Source organism: Rhinolophus ferrumequinum, chromosome 5, assembly GCF_004115265.2.
Source record: "Rhinolophus ferrumequinum isolate MPI-CBG mRhiFer1 chromosome 5, mRhiFer1_v1.p, whole genome shotgun sequence".
Taxonomy (NCBI): domain Eukaryota; kingdom Metazoa; phylum Chordata; class Mammalia; order Chiroptera; family Rhinolophidae; genus Rhinolophus; species Rhinolophus ferrumequinum.
Genome location: NC_046288.1, coordinates 74,534,320 through 74,555,106, shown reverse-complemented (window position 1 = coordinate 74,555,106; position 20,787 = coordinate 74,534,320). Strand labels below are relative to the sequence as shown.

The 20,787-nt window shown below is 36.3% G+C and overlaps 1 protein-coding gene across 5 annotated transcripts in view; it reads right to left on the bottom strand.

Annotated features, from left to right (window-relative positions):
* KCNIP4 (potassium voltage-gated channel interacting protein 4) overlaps window positions 1–20,787 on the bottom strand; it is a 1,015,463-nt gene that overhangs the window by 283,665 nt on the left and 711,011 nt on the right. The window lies entirely within an intron of this gene.

Below are 20,787 nucleotides of genomic sequence, written 5' to 3'. Positions count from 1 at the left end.
AGATGTGGAGAAAAAGGAACCCTCACACAAAACTTTCAGTGGGCGGCTCATTAAAAAGTTAAGAATAGAATTACCATATGACCCTGCAATCCCTCTTCTGGGTATCTTCCCAGAAAATTTGAAAACCTTTAATTGTGAAGACATATATATGCCCCTATGTTTATTGCAACATTATTCATGGTGGCCAAGACATGGAAACAATCAAGTGTTCTTTGACAGATGATTGGATAAAGAAGATGTGGCATATATATATATATATATATATATATATATATATATATATATATATATATATATATAATGGAATACTATATTTTGTTTATATTAATCTTGTTATTCTCATACTTTCTGGGCCAATGGTATTTTCCACTTGTGCCAATTTCAAGCAAAAACAGTCCAGATAATTTCTGTAAAAGACTTTGATATGCTCTTTGCCCCATAAGTCATCCACCACCCAGTCAAGCAACACCCCTATCAAGTATTAATCAAAGCCTAAAGAGTATCACTAAATTCATAGAAAACATTCTCTGCATGTAATCAGTGGGGTTCAAACTTTTTGTTGTTTTTCTTTTTTTTTTTTCTTCTGGCTTTCATCCCCAATTTAAATCACATGTCAGATCAAGAATGATTTTTTGTAATTTTTAGCCCATCAAGTTTGTTTTACACAGTCTACTCTGAAGATTATTTCTTTGATTAGGAAGAATGACACATTGTGGGGACTGAATTTTAGTACTGTGCTAAGATTTGACTGGAATCCACGTGTCTGAATTTCTAGAACCTCTCCATTAAGATATAGAATGTTGTTATCAAGTTGACTTCACAGTGTGTTCTGATGACAATTGTCAGCTGATTCCATTACAGAAAGACAGTTAAGAAAGTACAAACATAATTACCACAGGGATCAATATTTTAAGTTCTAAAAATAATATTCTCATTAGTGGCTGTATTCATTTTCTGTATTCATCTACAGTTAATCTCAAAACACTGATAATTGTTGTGGGGTCATTATATCCGGCATGGCAAAATAAACGAAATCCAATTAAGGTCAACTGCCGTTAATCTTAGTAGTATTTTTTGAAATGACTTTCTGACAGTCCCAATTTTTATTAAAACTGTGGAAGGAAAAGTTATTTACTGGGAAAAAGAGGAAGTTAAATCTTCTAAACAATACAAACTCTTACCTGGTGGTTCTGATAAGCACGTCAATTCACATGGCTCTGCTTTTTTGTCATTTTTTTGAAATCCCAGTATAATATTTGTAGTTTAACTACATGATACAAAAAAAAAAAAGTCTTTACTGACATCGTATGCATGCTATACTGAGGGAAAAGTGATTAATTCTATTAAACAGCTTGTTGACTTTTGAGAGTATAATTATGGAATTTTCTAATGTAAAAACAGTAAAACACAATGGCTCATACATTAAGACATTGAAGACTCTGAAAATAGCATACTTTAATAAAGAAACCATGTCTTCAGCTTGCAAACTTTTCAAAGCACTATGTAAAATGAAGAGATAAATCTACCTTATTTGTGCTAATAATCTCACACTGAAAAAGTAATTCGCCTTTGAAAAGTCAGATGGCTGATGCTTTCCTGGAAAAGCAGTCTACTCTTTAAAGGTTCTGAATTAACCTGCTAATGCAGAAACTGACTTTTTCAGATTTGTTTAGCCTTTGGTATGAGTGGATTTTTTTTTTTTAATTTCTCTTCTGCTGTGTTAGAAATAACTGTAATGATTTTTTCTCATTTCTGATTTTTAAGTATTTAAAGGAAAACAAGAGTTGATAGCTCATCAAGGCATGTGAGACTCCCCTAAGAGTTGACAATTCTGATTTTGAGAATGCATTAGCCAAACACTTCCATTTCCACTGGAGGGTGTCATTAAGGGCACTTAAGCAAGGAAAGCTACTAGGAGCAAAAACACTCCAGAGAATTTCTGTAAAGGACTTTGATATGCTCTTTGCCCCATATTTTATAGTGATACACCGCTTAAAGGGCAACCCCATTAATAGATCATTCGGATTATGAATGCAGGCCTCTATAATATTCTAACCCAATAACTTGATTTATTACAGGAATAGCAAACATCTACAGATTAGATGTTTTATACAGTGTTCTTATTTCCTCTTTTCGTGGATACCATTGGGATTTACAGTGTCTGGAGCAAAAGGCAGAAGTAACAGTCTTACAGGAAAAAAAATGTTCTAGAAGGTCACTATCAGAAATGAAGAAATAATGAGCAATGAGTTAAGCCAGTATTACTAATTCAATTATAGCTGAAGAAGATGGCTCTGAATCTGGTCTTTCCAGAAGAAAAGTGGGCTTATAACTAATGTGTGTACCGAACACTTTTGACAGAAATGATTATGTGGGTTCTTAACTGTGTGCCACATTCTATGCCAGGATATATAGATCTAGCGATATAGACATCTGTCTATATCTATATCTATCTATCTATCTATCTATCTATCTATCTATCTATCTATCTATCTATCTATATATGTGTTAAAGTAACTCTGCATTTTAGGCATTTTTATTGTGACATTAAAGATACTCCCAGATAACATAGGTAGTCATTAAAGTGGGATTTGAATGTGGTTTCATTGGTTTCAAAGCCTGTGGTCTTTATCTGTATCACATTGGTCTTCTTTTGTTCTCCTTACTTTTCTTTCTGTTTCTTACCCAGGAAATGGTAGAATAAACTGTAGGTGAAGAATCCTAACCTCATCAGATTTTTTTTATCCTTAAGGAGAGTTCATATTCATATTCATATTCATATTCATATTAAATCTCTTTCTCTCCCCTTAAGTTTCTTGAGAAAGAAACTCAAACAAAATAAACAGCTGGACTTCACCTTTCCATGGATTGAACTGTGATTCCCCAAAAGATATGCCCAGATCCTAAGCCCAGAAGGTGTGACTGCTTCCTTATTCATAAAGTGGGTCTTTGAATATGTGATTAGGTTAAGCATCTTGAGAAGGAGCTTATTCTGAGGTATCCTGATGGGCCCTAAGTGCAATCACATGCATACGTATAAGAGAAAGGGAGATACCTATCTCCCTCTGGGATTCTCGTTCCAGAGAGGGACAGACACAGAGAGGAGGAAAGGAATGTGACCACAGAGGCAGAGCTTGGAGTCAAGCCCTAAAAAGCCAAGAAATGTCTGGAGCCCCCAGAAGTTGGAAGACGCAAGAAATGAATTGTCCCCTAGAGCCTCTGGAGGAAGTATGACCCTGCCAACACCTTGATTTCAGACTTCTGGCCTCCACAACTGTGAGAGAATAAATTTCTTTTGTTTGAAGCCAACAAGTTTATAGTTATTTGTTACTACAGCCATGGAAACTAATATAACTCCCCTCTTTTAAATTCTGAGATTGGTAGCAGGGGAAATTACAATGTAAAAACACTATACGCTCACTCCTAGCCCTGTGAAATAAGAAGACATGTAATAAATAAAATATGATAGAATAAACTTTAGGAAATATAGTTACATTTTACCTCTGCATAAGCCTGTAAAGCTCCCAGTGGTCAAAGTGTGTGTTTTTCTACCTTCTTATCCCCCAAGACAATCTTCTGATTGTTGGCATATAGCCTGTGATCAATAAATATTTATTGAGAAAATCAATCTGACTTTGCACTGGCTCCATCAGACATGGAACATTTCAGGAAAAAAAAAAATAAGTGGTCGTTTATCCTGAGAAAAGTGTTAATTCTTGCCTGAATTCTCATCGATGTGAATTCTCATCGCTGCTCTGACATGCACTTCAGGTCTACCAGCAGTCAGAATGAGCCAGGCTTTGTGACTCGCAGAAAAGATCAGGTCGGTCAGAAATGCAACCGTGACTGTAGAGAGTTCTCAGCGTGTGGTGCCAATCATGACTTTGTCATCAAAGGTGAACTTGCGCATTTAAAAATACATATTAAAATAGATTCTTAAAAAGAAATCCTTAGAATGTAAAAGAAACGGGAATGGCAGGGCAATACATATATCGAAATGATATTATACAGGGCTAGTATTCCATTCTCGCCTGTCAGTTGGAAAGTCAGGAGAGGTTTTAGTAGATCTCAGAATAGATTGGATGGTTCTCAGTGTGGATCCTTCACACCCAGGCTGTAACTGGTCAGAATGCTCCAGTTCTGTCATACTGGAGCTTTGCAGTCAATGTCTGCTCTAATTAGTTGGTACCTGGCAGGATCAGCTGTCAAATATTTTTAACATTATTTCAGTTCATCCATTTTCTCTGGAATATACTATATTCTCTTCTTTCTATCCCCAGTGTTGTGGCTCCAGTTCCTGCTACCATTTGGATCCTTGTCCCCCACCTGGAAGTTCAAAATAGTTTCCTCAGAGACCCCTCTTGCTACAGAATTGGTCCCTGCAATTTATTCTCAACACAAACTTTCAGGAAATTCAATTCAAACCTATAACTCCATTACTAAAATGCATAAGCACATAAAGAAAATAAACAGAAAAATGCATTACGGTTGTTTCCTACCACGCATCGGATTAAGTATAGATTATATATATGCATACCGTGTTTCCCCGAAAATAAGACCTAGCCAGACTATCAGCTCTAATGCGTCTTTTGGAGCAAAACTTAGTATAAGACCTACTATTATATTATATTATATTATATTATATTATATTATATTATACCCAGTCTTATATCATATAAGACCCGGTCTTACATTATATTAAAATAAGACAGGGTCTTATATAATTTTTGTTCCAAAAGACGCATTAGAGCTGATGGTCCGGCTAGGTCTTATTTTCAGGGAAACATGGTATATGTATATATTTAAATATATTACATCTACATTATATAATACCCATACTATATAAACATATAACATCAACATTAAATCGATGTATTCTCTATATTAATTTGAACCCCATTTATTTCTGCAGCTTCCTCTACCTCTCCTTATAATGGAGTTTACTTTGCAGCCATACACACTTCTCATAGCTTTTTGAAATCACCAATTTCCTTGCTCTGTGGTTTTACACAGAGGTGATCTTTAGTAGGGATAAACTACTAAGGCCAAACCAGCAGACATCAGGGCATCAGAGCTACTTGATTGGTCAATTTGGGCTCCCCAAAAGGCAGACTTTGAGGTAAGGAATTGGGTATAAGTAGTTTATTGAGGATGTGAGCTCAGGAAGCAGGAGGGAGAGAGCAATGGGAGTGATATAGCAATGGAGGAAAGCCAACATACTTGTAAATCCAGGGTTGCTGCTGAGGAATCAGAAGTTCAAATATGCTAGAACCTCTGCGATGCCTACAGAATACTCCCAGAATGACCCCCAAAATTAAAGCTTTTATCTTTTTTTTGCTTTCCCCTTCTTCCACCTCCCCCCACTCCCACCCCCACCTCCACACTCCAGTTCAAGCCATTGTTTCTCAGGCTAGTTGTGTAGGACACAGCTCCCTGGCCCATGCTGGTATTAGGAGCCTTGCACTCTCCCTGGCTGAGGAGTCAGTCGCCAGTCGTAGGTTGGCTCACTCTTGCTGGCCGCCGGCCGCTCACAATGGCTGCTTGCCACTCATGTCAGCCCATGACAGCCCATGGCAGCCCAGCTCCAGGAAGAGCTATTGTTCACAATCTTAGTTGTAGAGGGCACAGCTCACTGGCCCATCTGGGAATCGAACTGGTGACCTTAGCGTTAGGAGCACGGCGCTCCAAACACTTGAGCCATTGGGCTGGCTCAAGCTTTTATCTTTCCGTCATTGGTTAACTTTGATAATTTCTCTCTACTTCCAGGCTGTATTTGTACTCAGGTTAAGGGAGCTCCAATGATATCACCCTAAACCTGGATCTGAAAGGTATTCAGTGAGCAATGAGGTAAAATGCTGAGACTGCAAGTTGAGTCTGAGCTCATGTGGAATTGTCCACCACCCCTGTTTCTGCTATTAGAGATGGTCTGAGGGAGGTGATGTAAGAACTGGAGAAGTCTACTATAAGATTTGCACCATAATGGTTAAAATATTAAAATATTTTCTTTACATTTACATGTCAGTCCTTTATCCCACAAATTTCTTACTTTCGTTGAAAACTCTTCATATCCTCAAAGATTTAAACCAATGTCACCACCTGTGACAAATAGCTGGTTTGCCCCCAGTAGGGATTCTCCCCATTTCCAATGATAATAGTGTCAGCTGGGAATATGGGATTTGAGCATAAATGATGTACACAATATCCAGATCATGCCCTCCATACCCTCTGCTCACTTCCTGTGTACTGGAATGTGGATATGGCGGTGGGGAGCCAGGTTCCATTATGTAGATGTAACAGAGTAACAAAGTCACACAAATCTAGATCCCTGCATGACCTAATGGAGCAGAGCAGTCCTGTTCTTTCCATCCACCCACCATCAAAATGCATAACAATTATACATTATAAAGTAATTTTATTCTTATTCAGATGGCTAAATCCATATCCTAATTCATACGACTCTCTTAGGAAGCTGTTTCCTGTTCTCCACTTCCATTACATTCTATTCCCACCTGTGTCTGATTGTTTTGCAGTTATCTGTTTAAATGCCCACTTCCATCATTACACTGCAAGTCCTTGATGGCAGTGATAGTGCCATCTCTGCACCATGATTGCCTAGTAACAATCAGATTTACAATAAATGTGATTACAATACATGTTATCAAAATTTTTAAAAATTATTCAGATAGTTATAATAAATGTAATTATGAATATATGATGCATAGTAAACATTCACTGGACTGCTTACTGTACATTTTTTCTTGAAGCATAATTTTACACATGAATGCTTAATGACACGCTTCCTATGCAGCATACTTCTACATAAACATGACTCTGAGATGTAGCTGTGTATCTTTCCTTTCCTCCTTTCCTCCTGTTAAAATTAGGAAGGTGGTCTTTCTCCTAGCTAAAAACAAATTATTTTATCGTTCTATAGATCTTTTCGTCTTTCTTTCTTAAGACCCTATTCTCTCTTTTGTCAATTCCTTCGAGTTCTCTGTCTCTGTTGGTGCAAGTCTCTCTCAAACAATCAGAGAAAGTACTCCCTTCTCCCCTTCACATGACGGCCTCTTTATCATTATAGTTAAAGGTTAAAGCAGCCTTCACTTGCTGTTTCCATTTTCTCATCCCTCACTCACTTCCCAACACGATCCTAACACAACCAGGTTTGTATTTCGATCAATCTACTAACATTCCTCTTGCTAACATGTCTCAAAATTCAATAGATTTCAGTGATTATCATATATGTGTCAACACTATTTAGTACAATTCTGGCTTTTCTTTATGAGACATTGAAAGTTGAAAATCCCGAGTAATTTCTGTTCTTACTCAATATAATCTCACTAGTTCACTTTTTCAAACTCCGTGGCTTCACTGGACTCTTAAATCCACAAGTCCTAAATGTCTATAACTTCATAGATCTTGCTTCTAAGTTCCAGAAATTTTCATTCAAATGTGTACTTAGTTGTCTCACTGGTGACTCAAATCCACAGGCAATTGCCACTCAAAAATTGGCCTCCTTCAATGCTCTGACACAGAAAATGGTATTTTAATCTATGTCACTGCTCAAGCAAGGAAGAAAGGAGTCTTACATGATTTCTTGTTCTCCCACTAGGATGGTCAAACATCCTGATTTGCCTGGAACTGAGAGATCACCTGGGATGTGGAACTTTCTATGCTGAAATCGGGAAGATCCTGGTAAATCAGGATGGTTGGTCATCCTCATATATGGCACAAAGTCCTGGGGAGTTTACCTGCTACATTTCTCTTGTGTCTGTGTAATTATTTCCAGTCTCAGAATGAACACGATCAGCTCTCTACAGGGCTTCCTGCACCCATTCTTGCCCTTTATCTTCTACCCTCCAAATGTTTTCTACACACTGTGACCACAGACCTTAATGGAAACAAAGATTATTATATAAAGCTCTTCCACTCCTTCTCATTGTCAGTAAGATAAGGCAATTTCTGGTCCCACCTACCTCCCAACCTCATCTGCCATCATTTTTTCTCTCCCTCTTCGTGTTCTAGCACTACTAAACTTTTCATTACTAAAATGTGTCAGGAAACAGGCCTGAAATGATGTCTTCCACCTCTTTCTTCATATTAACTCATCATCTTTCAGGTCTCAGATTAAATATCATTTCTTTAAGACATGTGTCCCCTTTTCCCCAGACAAGGTTAGGCACATATTTTTCTCCCTGCCTTAGCAAGGTATACTTTTTCACAGAATTCAACAGCATTTATTATTTGTACAATGTCTATCTTCCCAGCTACACTAGAAGCCCCAGGAGACAGGTATTCTTGTTTTATTATTTTACTCACCATTGAATCTCCAGGGCCCCGCTCAGTACTTTGTTTATAACAAATATTTGTGAGATGAATGAATAAATATTTGAAAAGAGAATATTTCTTTGTATGATGTCACATCCTATTGTTAACTTTAGATATCTCAATTAAAAACGAAACTGTATAAAGGAAAGAAATTAAGGACGTAATCCCTCATAAAATTTTAGCAAGTTTTAACCGTATTTTATTGAATCTAAGATGACATCGATTGTAGTGCATCATTATTTTAAGTACAACTGAAAAAGAAACTGCAAATACACCATGAAATGCCATTTACTAAAAGGACACATCCAGTTTTCAGAGGTTAAAAATTGAATAAATGGGAAGGTTACAAAGCAACAAGTATCGAAACATATCCCATATCTGAGATCTGCACAGTTCTCTCCATACACCCAACTCCCTCCTTGGTCCATGGAGCCATCACCTTATTCCAGGCTATTGAAGCTGTAGTCTCTTAACTTGTGTTTTCCCTTCTTTTTTTGAACCCTCAGTTCCATTCTCCACATTTCATCCAGAGCGATCATCTCAAAATGCAAACCTGACCACACCACCTACACCCCCACATAGCCGCTTCTTTCCTATGTCTTCTGTGTCACATCACACACACACACCTTCTTACTTTCTATCCTTCTGATATGGTTACTGAAATATGCCTACCTCTTTCATTTACCTGCGGTGTTCTCCAACACAATGTCCTCAGTCCTTCTCCAATTCCTCATTGTACGGGTTTCAATATAAACTTCTCCTCCCCAGAAAGTTGTTCTGTAAATCAGCATCCCCCTACACTCATCCTTGACATTATTCCTTTTCAAACACATAGCCTGTCCTCTTGCTTCATGGCACTCACTTCAAATCTTAATTATATGTTTATGTGTACAATGCCTGCCTCTTTCAGCGAACTTTGAGCTCCATAAGGTTAGCCATCAAAATAATGTCTGTTGGCATCGTAGACCATAATGTGACAAATTGAAGTGCTAAATGATTATTTAATGAATGAATGAGGCAATGGAAACTTACACATGTTGCCAAAACAAGGACAATAGAAAATGTGATACACAGTTCAGAGGCATATAAATGGTGCTTGACAGGAGCAAGATACATCCCCAAAAGTAAGGTAGGTGACAGAGATAAACTTGCCTTCAAAATGCTTTGTTCAAGGACAATGAAAATGAAACGTACAGATGATTAAGCCCTCCTGCTTTAAAAAAGACAAGATTTATTAGTTGAGTTTTATTTTTCTACTAGATATTTTAAAATTATTTTAATCGTATAGTTGTATAATAATAATTTTACTTTTCCAATAAGAATATAAAATAAAAAAAACCCTCAATTTTTTCTTTTTGCATTTATAGACCTCAGTATCATTTGTTGTGTTTCATTTTGAAAGGTAATCAGGTTTAGAATAAAACATTTATGGCAAGATTAAAACATTACAAATGACATTTTCCCCCTCAACTATGTTTAGGAAAGAACTGGGTAAATGGCTAATAAAAAAATATTATTCAAAATTTACAAAAATTGTAGAGAAAAACAGACAAATTTTAATAAATAGTGTCAATTATATCTGACACTTCAATGGCAGTAAAAGTAAACTTGAGTTTGACGTGTAATTGTGTTAGGGATAATTTCATGTGGAGGAAAATACTATTCATCTTTAATATCCTTGGGGACTTTTTGTTCACCCAACTTCTGACTTTCTAATGCCTGGTCGTAGCTTGTGTGGAATGAGGGCAGTTCTGTGTCTTTGCCCTTGAATATTATTAACACAATATTCTTGTGAAAATATATTTGCTTCCACCCATGTATTCATTCATAACTTTATTTAGTCAGCATTTATTGAGCAAATTTTATATGTCAGGCACTGTGCTAGGCTCTGGATATGGAATGAGGAACAACTCTAAGTGTTAAATATGGCAAGGAAAAAAAACTCCTTAACAAATAATTACATTTTTAAAGTTAGGTGTTAATAAAAATGTTAAGTAGCAAACATATATACAAATAATGAATACCATTTCATCTTGCTCCCCATTTTCCAGAAAAAGTCACTGAGGTTTAATTAGAGAATAAATTAGTTTCATGATGGTCTCATAGCTGGTTAATGGAAAGACTGGGGCTTGAATTCAGGTCTCTCAGTTTCTGTAACAAGGAATTTGTTACAGAATGTGTTACTGAGTGCTCTCAGTTACGATGCCATCCATTTCACATATGGTGTATATTTTATATAAATCTTATTTAATCCTCATTACCACGAAAAAGAGCAATTGTCATTCCCATTATACAGTTGAAGTAACTGGGATTCACACAGTCTCAAGTCACAGAGTTAGTAAATATCAGAGCCAGAATTTAGACTAAGGTCCAGACTTAAAAACTGTGCAATGTCTGCTATCACCAGCTTCCTGTCTATTCCAGTTCACTCAATCCAATGCATTTGTAGAATAATTTAATTATTAGAAATCACCATTTTTGAACATTTGCTATGTACCGCGTACTCCTTAAAGGTATTTTCCATGAATTAACTTAATGGCACTTTTCATGAATCAACAATTACTTGGATGTGGGTCCATGAGAGAGATAAGGGGTAGATTAAAAAAATGGCTCTAACTTTTCCAATATAATAGGGTTATTAATTAAAGTGGGGATCAGACACTAGCAGCTTAGGAAATACTGTGTAGGTGTCCATGAATTTGCATGTGTTATCACTCTGAGATGTCTAGACAGTGAAGTAGTAAAGTAGACTCATAAGAAATGTGATGAATGGGTGAATTTGGAAAATCCTTGATTTGAGTTTTCCCGGGCAAGGAGAATTACAAATGGGTTTCACTCCACTAACATGCAGTTAAAAGATGGCTTTTCTAAAACAAAACAAAACAAAACAAACAAACAAAAAATTGATACTACCCTCTTTCTGGTGATTAATAAAAGACTAGAATGTTCCTCATTTCACGTAACCTCTTTTTGACCATATCTTTATCAGTCAGTTTAGGTGTGAACATAATCTAAGATTTTAAAAAACTGATTCTTTAGAAACAAATATCAAGTAAAATTCAATCAAATTAGTTCAGTTAAAATAACAATAAAATAGAAATTAATTAAATGTGTTACTTTGCAATAACTGAAATACAAACTACTACTAAATGTATACCCTATGCTTCGTTAGTGGGTAAGAGAAGATATTCTGTATGAAAATTCATGTTTTCTCCATTTCTCTCGCACGATTAACATCCATCAAAAGAAAGGTTAGTTTTTTATTTTTTGTTTATTTTCCCACAAATATATGGGACTTTATTTCATTTTAATATATGCCACTTTAATAAAGAAGATTTTCTCTATGGGGAGCTTTGAAAAGGCCGAGGCCGCAGGTGTTATTTTTTAAGAGTTCTGTACATATTCACAGCTGCTTACTTGAAATGCACTGCTGTACGCAACGGCCAAGAAAATTCAGCACAGATGCTAAAACAAAAATTCCCAAGAAACCAGCAAGAGTGAAATTGGACAAATCCTAATACATAATGCATCCACTACACTATCCAATTGCATGTGCTTACAAATTTGAGTATGTCACTTGGCTTATCTTTGCGTCTTAGTAAAATAAAATTAAAAACCCATAGAGTCTCTGGAGAGATTTAAATTTACCATACACGAAAATGCTCAAAGGAAGGTTGAATTGCTTTTGTGATAGAGGGACAACACTTACCAAACAATGACCAGAACTATGCAGTTAACTAGACGATTGGTGATGAATGGATACTCTTGTTTCTCCATCCTCTCTTGTTTGCCCCCAAGCTCATGACTTACTCTTATTTCTTGGTGCCCTGCCATTGTTGTTTCTATTTCTATCATCCAGAAAAAGAATTAAGATTCTAACCATCAATATGTTACTGAATCCTGAATTTATCTTGTTCAACTAGCAGCTGTTTACGTTTTCCATATTCTATCAATAATTACACTTTATTGCTAAATGTACCTTAGCACTCACTATGCAGGCAACAGGCTGTTTAACAGGCTGTACTCATTCTAGGCTCCTTCAGCTCTTATATTCTTTGCTGCCATGTGTATCTTCATTAGATATCCCCTCATCTGGACACCAAACATAATAATTTGATTACAGAAACCAACACGTTTAATGATCCGAAGCACTAAAGCCGGTTCTTCAAGAGTTAATTTGAAAATAGTTCTTTGGAATGCATAAAACGGATTTACTTATAGTTTATATTTTAGATCTCAAATATATACATTTATAAGTATATATTTGGTTCTCTCATGCCTCACTTAAAATAATTTTAATTTAAAAAAGGCATGGTTTCTCATTGTTTAATAAGGTCTTGTAGTGTTTCCACTTTGTGCAGTAGATAAATAGCTATGGAACCTGATCGAGAACTCTTATGAACAGGGATGAATGTCGGACCTGAAACGATGTTCTGCCTGCACAGCCTTGCAGTCCTGAGAAATACAGCCAGTTCAAAGCTGAACAAACAATGAAACAAAGTGACACATCTTCCACAAAGCTTTTGTCAGTTTCCATTTAGCTATAAAACCCCAATGCCTCAAATTTAAAACAAAACAACAAACAATTCTACCAAAAAAGCAAATAGCATGTCTTAAAAAGTTCAACATAGACCTAACATATGACTATATGACTCAGCAATTCCACTCCTAGGTATCTTTCCAAAGGAAATGAAAACATATGTCCACATAAAACTGAAAACAACAAAGGAATAAGACAAACAAATGAAAAAACAAAAACTCATAGACACAGGGAATAGCTTAGTGGTTACCAGAGGGTAAGGGGGGGAGGAGGTGGTAGATGAGGGTAAATGGGATCAAATTTATGGTGATGGAAGGAGAACTGACTCTGGGTGGTGAGCACACAATGTGTTGTATAGATGATGTATTATAGAATGTACACCTGAAACCTATGTGACTTTACTAAACACTGTCATCCCAATAAACTTCAATTAAAAAAAAAAAAAGAAAACACGTCCACACCAAGACTTGGATGCAAATGTTCACGGCAACTATATTCATAATAGCTAAATGTAGAAACAACCCAAATGCCCAGCAGCTGAATAGACAAAGAAGGAAACATTATTCGACAATATAAGAGCAAAATCTTGATACATAGATGGACCTGAAAAACATTCCAACTCGATGAAAGAAGCCAGACACAAAAGATTCCATTTTTACAAAATGTCCAACAAAGGACAAATATATAGAGACAGAAAGCAGATTTGTGGATGCTTAGCGCTAGGAAGATAGAGAAATAGGTACTGTGTTTCCCTGAATATAAGAGCCAACTGGAAAATAAGCCCTAGCATGACTTTAAGACTTTTGGAGCTCTTTTGGAGCAAAAATTAAATTTTTAAGACTCAGTCTTATTTTGGGGGAAATACGGTAGTAACCAAATTCACATGAGATTTCTTCTGAAGTGGATGAAAATGCTCTATTATTAGTTTGTAGTGATAATTAGGCAACTGTAAAATCCACTGAATAAACACTTAAAACATGTTAATTTTATGGTGTATTAATTATACCTCAGTGAAGGTATTAAGTAATAAGTACTATAGTCATGAAACTAACATTACTATGGTTATTGAAAATCTATAATTATGTATGGCTCAAATCAGAAAGAGGTGGTTTCAAACATAAAAACTATAATTTAAGTTTATTCTGATATTTAAGTGACTGAAGTTAATTCCTTTTAAAAAATGTTTGATAAAAGAAAATGTATGAAGAGCTAAGGAAGGTAGAAATATGGGGGCACAAAAGAAAGGGTCAAGATCAGGAGGCCCAAGTATACCAAAATCACAAGAATGAGCCCAGTGATTCATTTTGCCACCCACTGTCTTTATACACCCGTGTGGACAGGAATTAAAAAATATCCTTAAGGGGTGACATTGACAAAGGACACTGCAGTATAATATAGGTTGTTTGATGCTTGTGTTTTTAAACTAATATGTCTAGCACTTGTAAAATATTAGAAAGAAGTCTACATGTCTCTTCATGTCTATTGTTATTTTATATGTTGCATTTGTTGAGATAGAAATTTGTATCTGCTCTGCATATAGTAGATGCTCAATAAATATCTGTTGACTAGAGGAATAAAAGAACTATTGTACAAAACATAAATTGCAATATTAAATATCCATGATATATTACAATTCAAGGGCAATGGGCATGGACTATGAGAGAAAATTTGGAGGAAAAGCAATATGGGATAGGGGTGGGAATTGAGGAGATAAGTCTTGGACACATTGAACTTAAGAGGACCTCATCCCACTGACTAAGAGGAATCTAGCATGTATCTCAATATAGGGTTCTGGATTGAAGGTATAGATTTGAAAGTTTAGTGTAGATTAACTCATGGGTATCTGTGACCTACAAATCGATAACAAATCAATTTCTGTTGACACACAAAATTTTCCCAAGTAATTAGTTCCATCTTTGGGTCTGATTTTAAGGAGGAATAAAAGTGTATTAAAATTTTTAAACGCACAGGGTTTTCTTTGGGAACAATAGTGACCATAAGGAAAGCTCCTTTGTTGGCTCAGAACATTGCTGTTCTCTCCAATTCCCTTCAACCATATAAAAGACCCTCTGAGACAGCAACTTGCCCTGCCCTTACTGATTTCTCTTTCTAGTCTCATTTTTTACCTTTTTGCATTATACTCGTTTGACACGCCCACGGTATGAAAAACAAGAGTCTATTCACAGACTAGGTAGTAGGGAAAAAGATAAATAGTGTAACTATTTTTCCCTACTCAATGTTTATTCTTATTAAGTATAAATGTACTTCCTTGCTGTGTAGCATTTGAATATGGTAGTTCTCCCTTATCCACAGTTTCACTTTCTGCTGTCTCAGTCACTTGCAGTCAACCACAGCCCAAAACATATTAAATGGAAAATTCCAGAAATAAACAATTAAATCAACAATCCATAAGATTTAAACCGTGCGTCATTTTGAGTAGCATGATGAAATCTCACGCATCCCGCTTCTTTCTGCCTGGGATGGCAATCATCCCTTTGTCTAGCTTCCGCACAAAGAAGATGCTCTCCACCCATTAGTTACTGAGTCGGCCTCTTGGTTATGAAATCTACTGTCATGGTATCGCAGTGCTTGTGTTCAAGTAACACTTATTTTACTTAATAATGGCCCCAAATCTCAAGAGTAGTGATATCAATAATTCAGATATGACCAAGAGAATGCATAAAATGCTTCCTGTAAGTGAAAAAGTGAAAGTTCTTGACTCAATAAGGAAAGAAAAAAAGTGCTTGCTCATATTGCTAAGATCTACGGTGAGAACACATCTTCTATCAATGAAATTGTGAAGAAGGAAAACAAAATTTGTGCCAGTTTTGCTGTTATACCTCATACTGCAAAAGTTATGGCCACAGTGCATGGTAAGTGCTTAGTTAAGATGGCAAAGACATTCAATTTGTGAGTGGAAGGTATGAACAGAAAACGTGTTCCAACTGACAGCAACATATGATGCGAGAAAGCATTAAGCCTCTACTAAGACTTTAGCAAGGGATCCCCTAAAATGAGTGCCAATCTTAACATAATTTTTATAACAGTGTATTATAATCGTTCCATTTTACTATTAGTTATTGTTGTTGAATTCTTACTGTGCCTAATTTATAAATTAAATTCACCATAGGTATGTATGTATAGGAGAAAAAAGACAAGAAAAGGAAAAAAACCTACTATATATAAGGGTTTGGTACTATCTGTGGTTTCAGGCATCCACTGGGGGTTTTGGAATGTATCTCCCATAGATAAGCAGGGACTATTGTATTACTTTTATCGGTAAGACTATTGAAATATTAACAAACAGGAGTAGATAGATTATGAGTAGATAGACAATACCCTGATTTGGAGTCAAGGGAACTGTAATTTAAATAACAACCATTGACTAGCTTTATGATCTATGGTGAATTACAAAATTTCACTCAGTTTAGTTTCTTCAACCATAAAATTGAAAAACATTTACATCCCCAGTCAGTTTTTAGTAAAATTTGCATGAGATGATAGATAGATAGATAGATAGATAGATAGATAGATAGATAGATAGATAGATAGATAGATAGACAGACAGATAGATAGATAGCTCCAAGTAATTGGTTGCTGACTATTCTTAATAGATTATGGACAGTATACATATGGAGATTTCTTTTGATTATACCATTATTTTTCACATCTAATGAGATCTCATAGCAGAGGAGACATTATTCAGATGTATTCCCCACAAAATTTCAATGTGGCCAAAATTTTTGGAGCATCTGGAAATGTGTTTTGTTTTTTTTTCCATCTCACTGTCCTCTGCTATTTCCCTCTAGTCTTCCCTTCTTTTGATCTTAGCTGCTTTTCAAAATTCACTTCTTAGTTTCTTGAAACTACTGTCTTATGAAAAGCAAGAACTTAAATTTTTAAGAAAAAAAATGTATAAGAGAAACAGATGATATCATTCCTATCTATATTATTTAAAATACAGAAATTTATTATTTAGGGATGGCACCAAATATTCTGAGTCTACCTGTAGTTTTAGTTCTACTATTACCGGTACCTACATAGTTTGGGGCCAAATATTTAATTATTTTATCTCCATCTCCAAAATGAAGTCATCAAATTAGAATTTAGGTCTCCAGGAGTTTATTGGTTATTGCTATTTTTTAATGAGAAATTTAGATTTGAGGTTTTCATATGGATGATTGTGCCCTAAACATAAATCAAACCATGATCTGCATCCTCAGGGTGAGCACACTTGAGTATGGCTGTTTGATTTCAACCTTTATGATTGCCTTGTGATGCTACTTCACTTGGAGGGAGAGAGAGAACCAGATTTACAAACGATACACGCACACAAGGAAGGCCAGACACCATCTCAGCTCACTGGATCACTGATGGTTTTGCTGAAATTTGGAAGGAGGAAAATGCTAGAAGAATCGAATTGACACATGACCTATGGAAACAAACATGTTGAACTTGCACCTTCTCTTCCACATTTCCATAATCTTCTGTCACTTCACTGCCAATTATTTCAGATTTCTCTCTGGCCTGGTTACTTTTCTTATATTTCATTTATATGTGAGTTTTAGGCTTATGCGTTGTTTACAGTCTGTAAACATAAAGAGTTTTATATTTTCTCTTTGTACAAATTTAAATAACATTTTAATAAATGTGATTTCATATTTGACATTCTAGAGAAATTTGTTCTTTAAAAGGAAGTTTGTACTTTACTGAAGTTTAAAAACATTGAACTGAAAAATTTCCAAGATCCCTTTTACCTCTAAAAACATATAACTAAGTGGTAGCTTCCTTTGGGAGAAATGATTTTTTTGTTTTTTGTAAATAATTCACAAAGCTCTCTTGGGAACTACATAAGCTTTGTTTCTTGTGACTATGGCTTCATATTTTGTCGGTACCATTGTAGATACCAAAATTGAATTAAAATATGATGCAAGTGTTGGAACACTACAGGAAAAAAATGTTTACAAGATGCTCACAATATAATTAAGTACATTTATTAATATAATTAATATTATTAAATACAGCCTAGAAACTTTCTGACTTCATGCATGCAACTCACGGCTTCACAACTTAGACTTCACACAATGTCTCCCTTCTCAATGCATAGTGAGTTCTATTGTTCAAGAGAATTCAACAGCAACATTTTCCAAAGATGTCTCTGCTTCCCTGAGATAAAGCTGAGGATCAAATTTTCTTTGCTTCTCTTGTACCACTCTAACAGCACCTATCGTCATTCCTTACACATGTCCTTTCCAGGTCGTGCCTGTCACTCTTTTATGAGTGCCCTCATGGTAGAGATGGTGTCTTGTAACTATCTTCCTTCTCAGTAGCTGACACAATGGTATGCACATAATAATGCCCAATAACTATTAGTTCACAAAATGAAACACAGCCCCATCTTACAAAATTAGTTGCAACTGCGACAAATATAACTTCCCCAATTGAACTGGATGCAACTCAGTCATTTACTCATTCGGTGTGGCTCCGGGAAATGAGCTTCAGATTGAAGCCAGATTGACAGATCTAACATTTAGTTCTGTATCAAACACATTTTCACTTGTGGACCTGGACCTAACTACATCCTGTTTTGAGCCTCAATTTTGTCCTCTCTAAGTTGGGAACCACAATTGGGTAACTTGCAAGTTTGTTTTTAAGGTAAAGGGGAATTGTTAACATACTTTAATTTATTTATACAATGCACATCATGGGACAAACTAATCACTTAAAATGTTAATTCTGTTGCCCCTTCGAGTCGGCTGAGCATTTTGTGTTAAAATGATTCCTAATCATTGGAATTATCAAACTGACCTTATTTGTTAATATCTTAGTAACTACTATAGAGGAATATATTATCTTGATTTAGTGATCAATTGTGTTTTTCATTCCCAGTGTTTCATTATTCCTAGACATTTCAGCAGCCAGAGAAGAGAGAGCATAGAAGAAAGAAAGAACATAAGAATTTATCCTTGGCTTTGAGCTTCAGATACCAGAGGCTCTGACACAGAAAAAAGATTCAGCAGAATATACAATTAGAGAAATGTTTACCTGCCCTCCACTCCTATCCTCAAACAAGGCCAAGATCCCACAGAACTGAATTTAAAGGTGGGGAAGGAAGGGAGACAATATAAATTCCAGATGAATTTAGGGAACCAGATACAGGAGGGATGTGGCTGCCATCTCCAAGTCAAACCCAGGGAGCGGGCAGCCCCTGGGGTTCTCATGCAGCACAGGTGGGGACAGCAAAAGGCTCCCACCCAAGGTTGCAGGTAGACTGACCTGAATCAGTCTCTCAGCTTCTCAGACTTTGTAGCACCAGAGGAATTAGATGATGCTCAAAAAAGCCTCGGAAAAGGGGTTTAATTTAGCCTACTGTGGATTCAGGAGCAGCAGAAACTTCCTGTGTACCTGCAGTGGGGTGGTGAGAGTGGGGTGAACCATAGATCTGAAGAGGTCTTATAGACAGGGACAAGGCAGGACTCAGTGGGGACATTGCAAATAGGTGATGACGGTACGGACATGATCCATGTCCCCACCCCATACCTAGATGCCCACCATGTCCTCATATTACGTAAGCTCCACATAAAAGAAAAGGGAAGGGCATGCCAAGTAAGTGAAATCACATTTCTGACAGCTGGTGGAATGACACATCAAAATAGAAATGAAGTTTTTTATACAAAAATAAAGTAAAAACAAACAACAAATTTATCTATCTTGATGCTATCTATCAGTCTATCTATATATATTTATCTATCTATCTATCTATCTACCTATCTACCTATCCACCTACCTATCTACCTGTATATCTGGAGTTGTGGTGGAATAAGAATTATGAGGAAATTATGACTATTTAAGAGTTTAAGCTACTCGATATCTGTGAAGATGCAAGTGGAAAGGAGAAAATGAACTAGGAGCAGAGCTATTAAGAGGGATCCAAAGATGAGTATCCTTTAGGACCTATCTTGCCCTGCCTCTCCCTGAAATGTCTATAGTGTCGGACTTTGGAATTTTCATGCTGATAATACTGAAGTTACTATGTTAGAATTCTAATGCAGAACAAGGCTGGGTACCCTAGTCCATGCTTCCCCACTGTGCATATGGATGGGGTTTGAGGGGATATATAGTGGGCCAGAAATGAGAGATCCAGACTTCCAATAACTTCCACGAAAGACAAGCTTTTCAACCACATTAGAGACAGTGTTATATGAAAGTGGATTGCCTGCCACAAGAAGAACAGGGTGGAGAAAGTTTTGTGCAAAATCAAGGGATTTCTAAGTCATGTACCAAAGTTGTGATTCTTGCTCCTGACCATCTGCTGGTGAGTGGATTCTGGGTCACTGAGGTTTAAATCAGAGCTACCTGTCTCTGGGGCAGATGAGCTGTGGCACTGAACTTCATAAGAACTATCTACTTCTCAGTCATCTGGGGAAACTGAGACCCCTTAAATACAATCTCTAGTCTATTTGCCTCAAATTGATTAAAAAACCAGAAAAGAGAAGTTTGTTTCCATACTCATCTGGCCCCCCGGTGACTAGTATCAATGTTCTTCCTTTTCCATTTTCCTCTCACAGTCATGGAGGAAAAAGTCTCATCCCACTGATATTGAAACAGCCAATCGGCTCCCATTTCTGAGATCTGATTGTTTGCTTTCTCATGTTTTTCCCAGATTGTAAACCCTCAGGAAGAATGTCTTCTCTATTTGATGCTATACTGTAAATGCTAATAATACTTAAAACATTAAAAAAAATGACATGCTTGACAATATTTACTCCACTGTTCAGAGAAGCTGCAAATGGAGGGGGAAAACAGAGCTTTCTGACTTCACAAGGGGACAAGAAGCGTTGCAGGTGGAAACAGCACAATAGAGTTCTGATAAAGACTCCCAAAGAAACAGGCTCTTTCAGCAACAATGACAAAGAAAA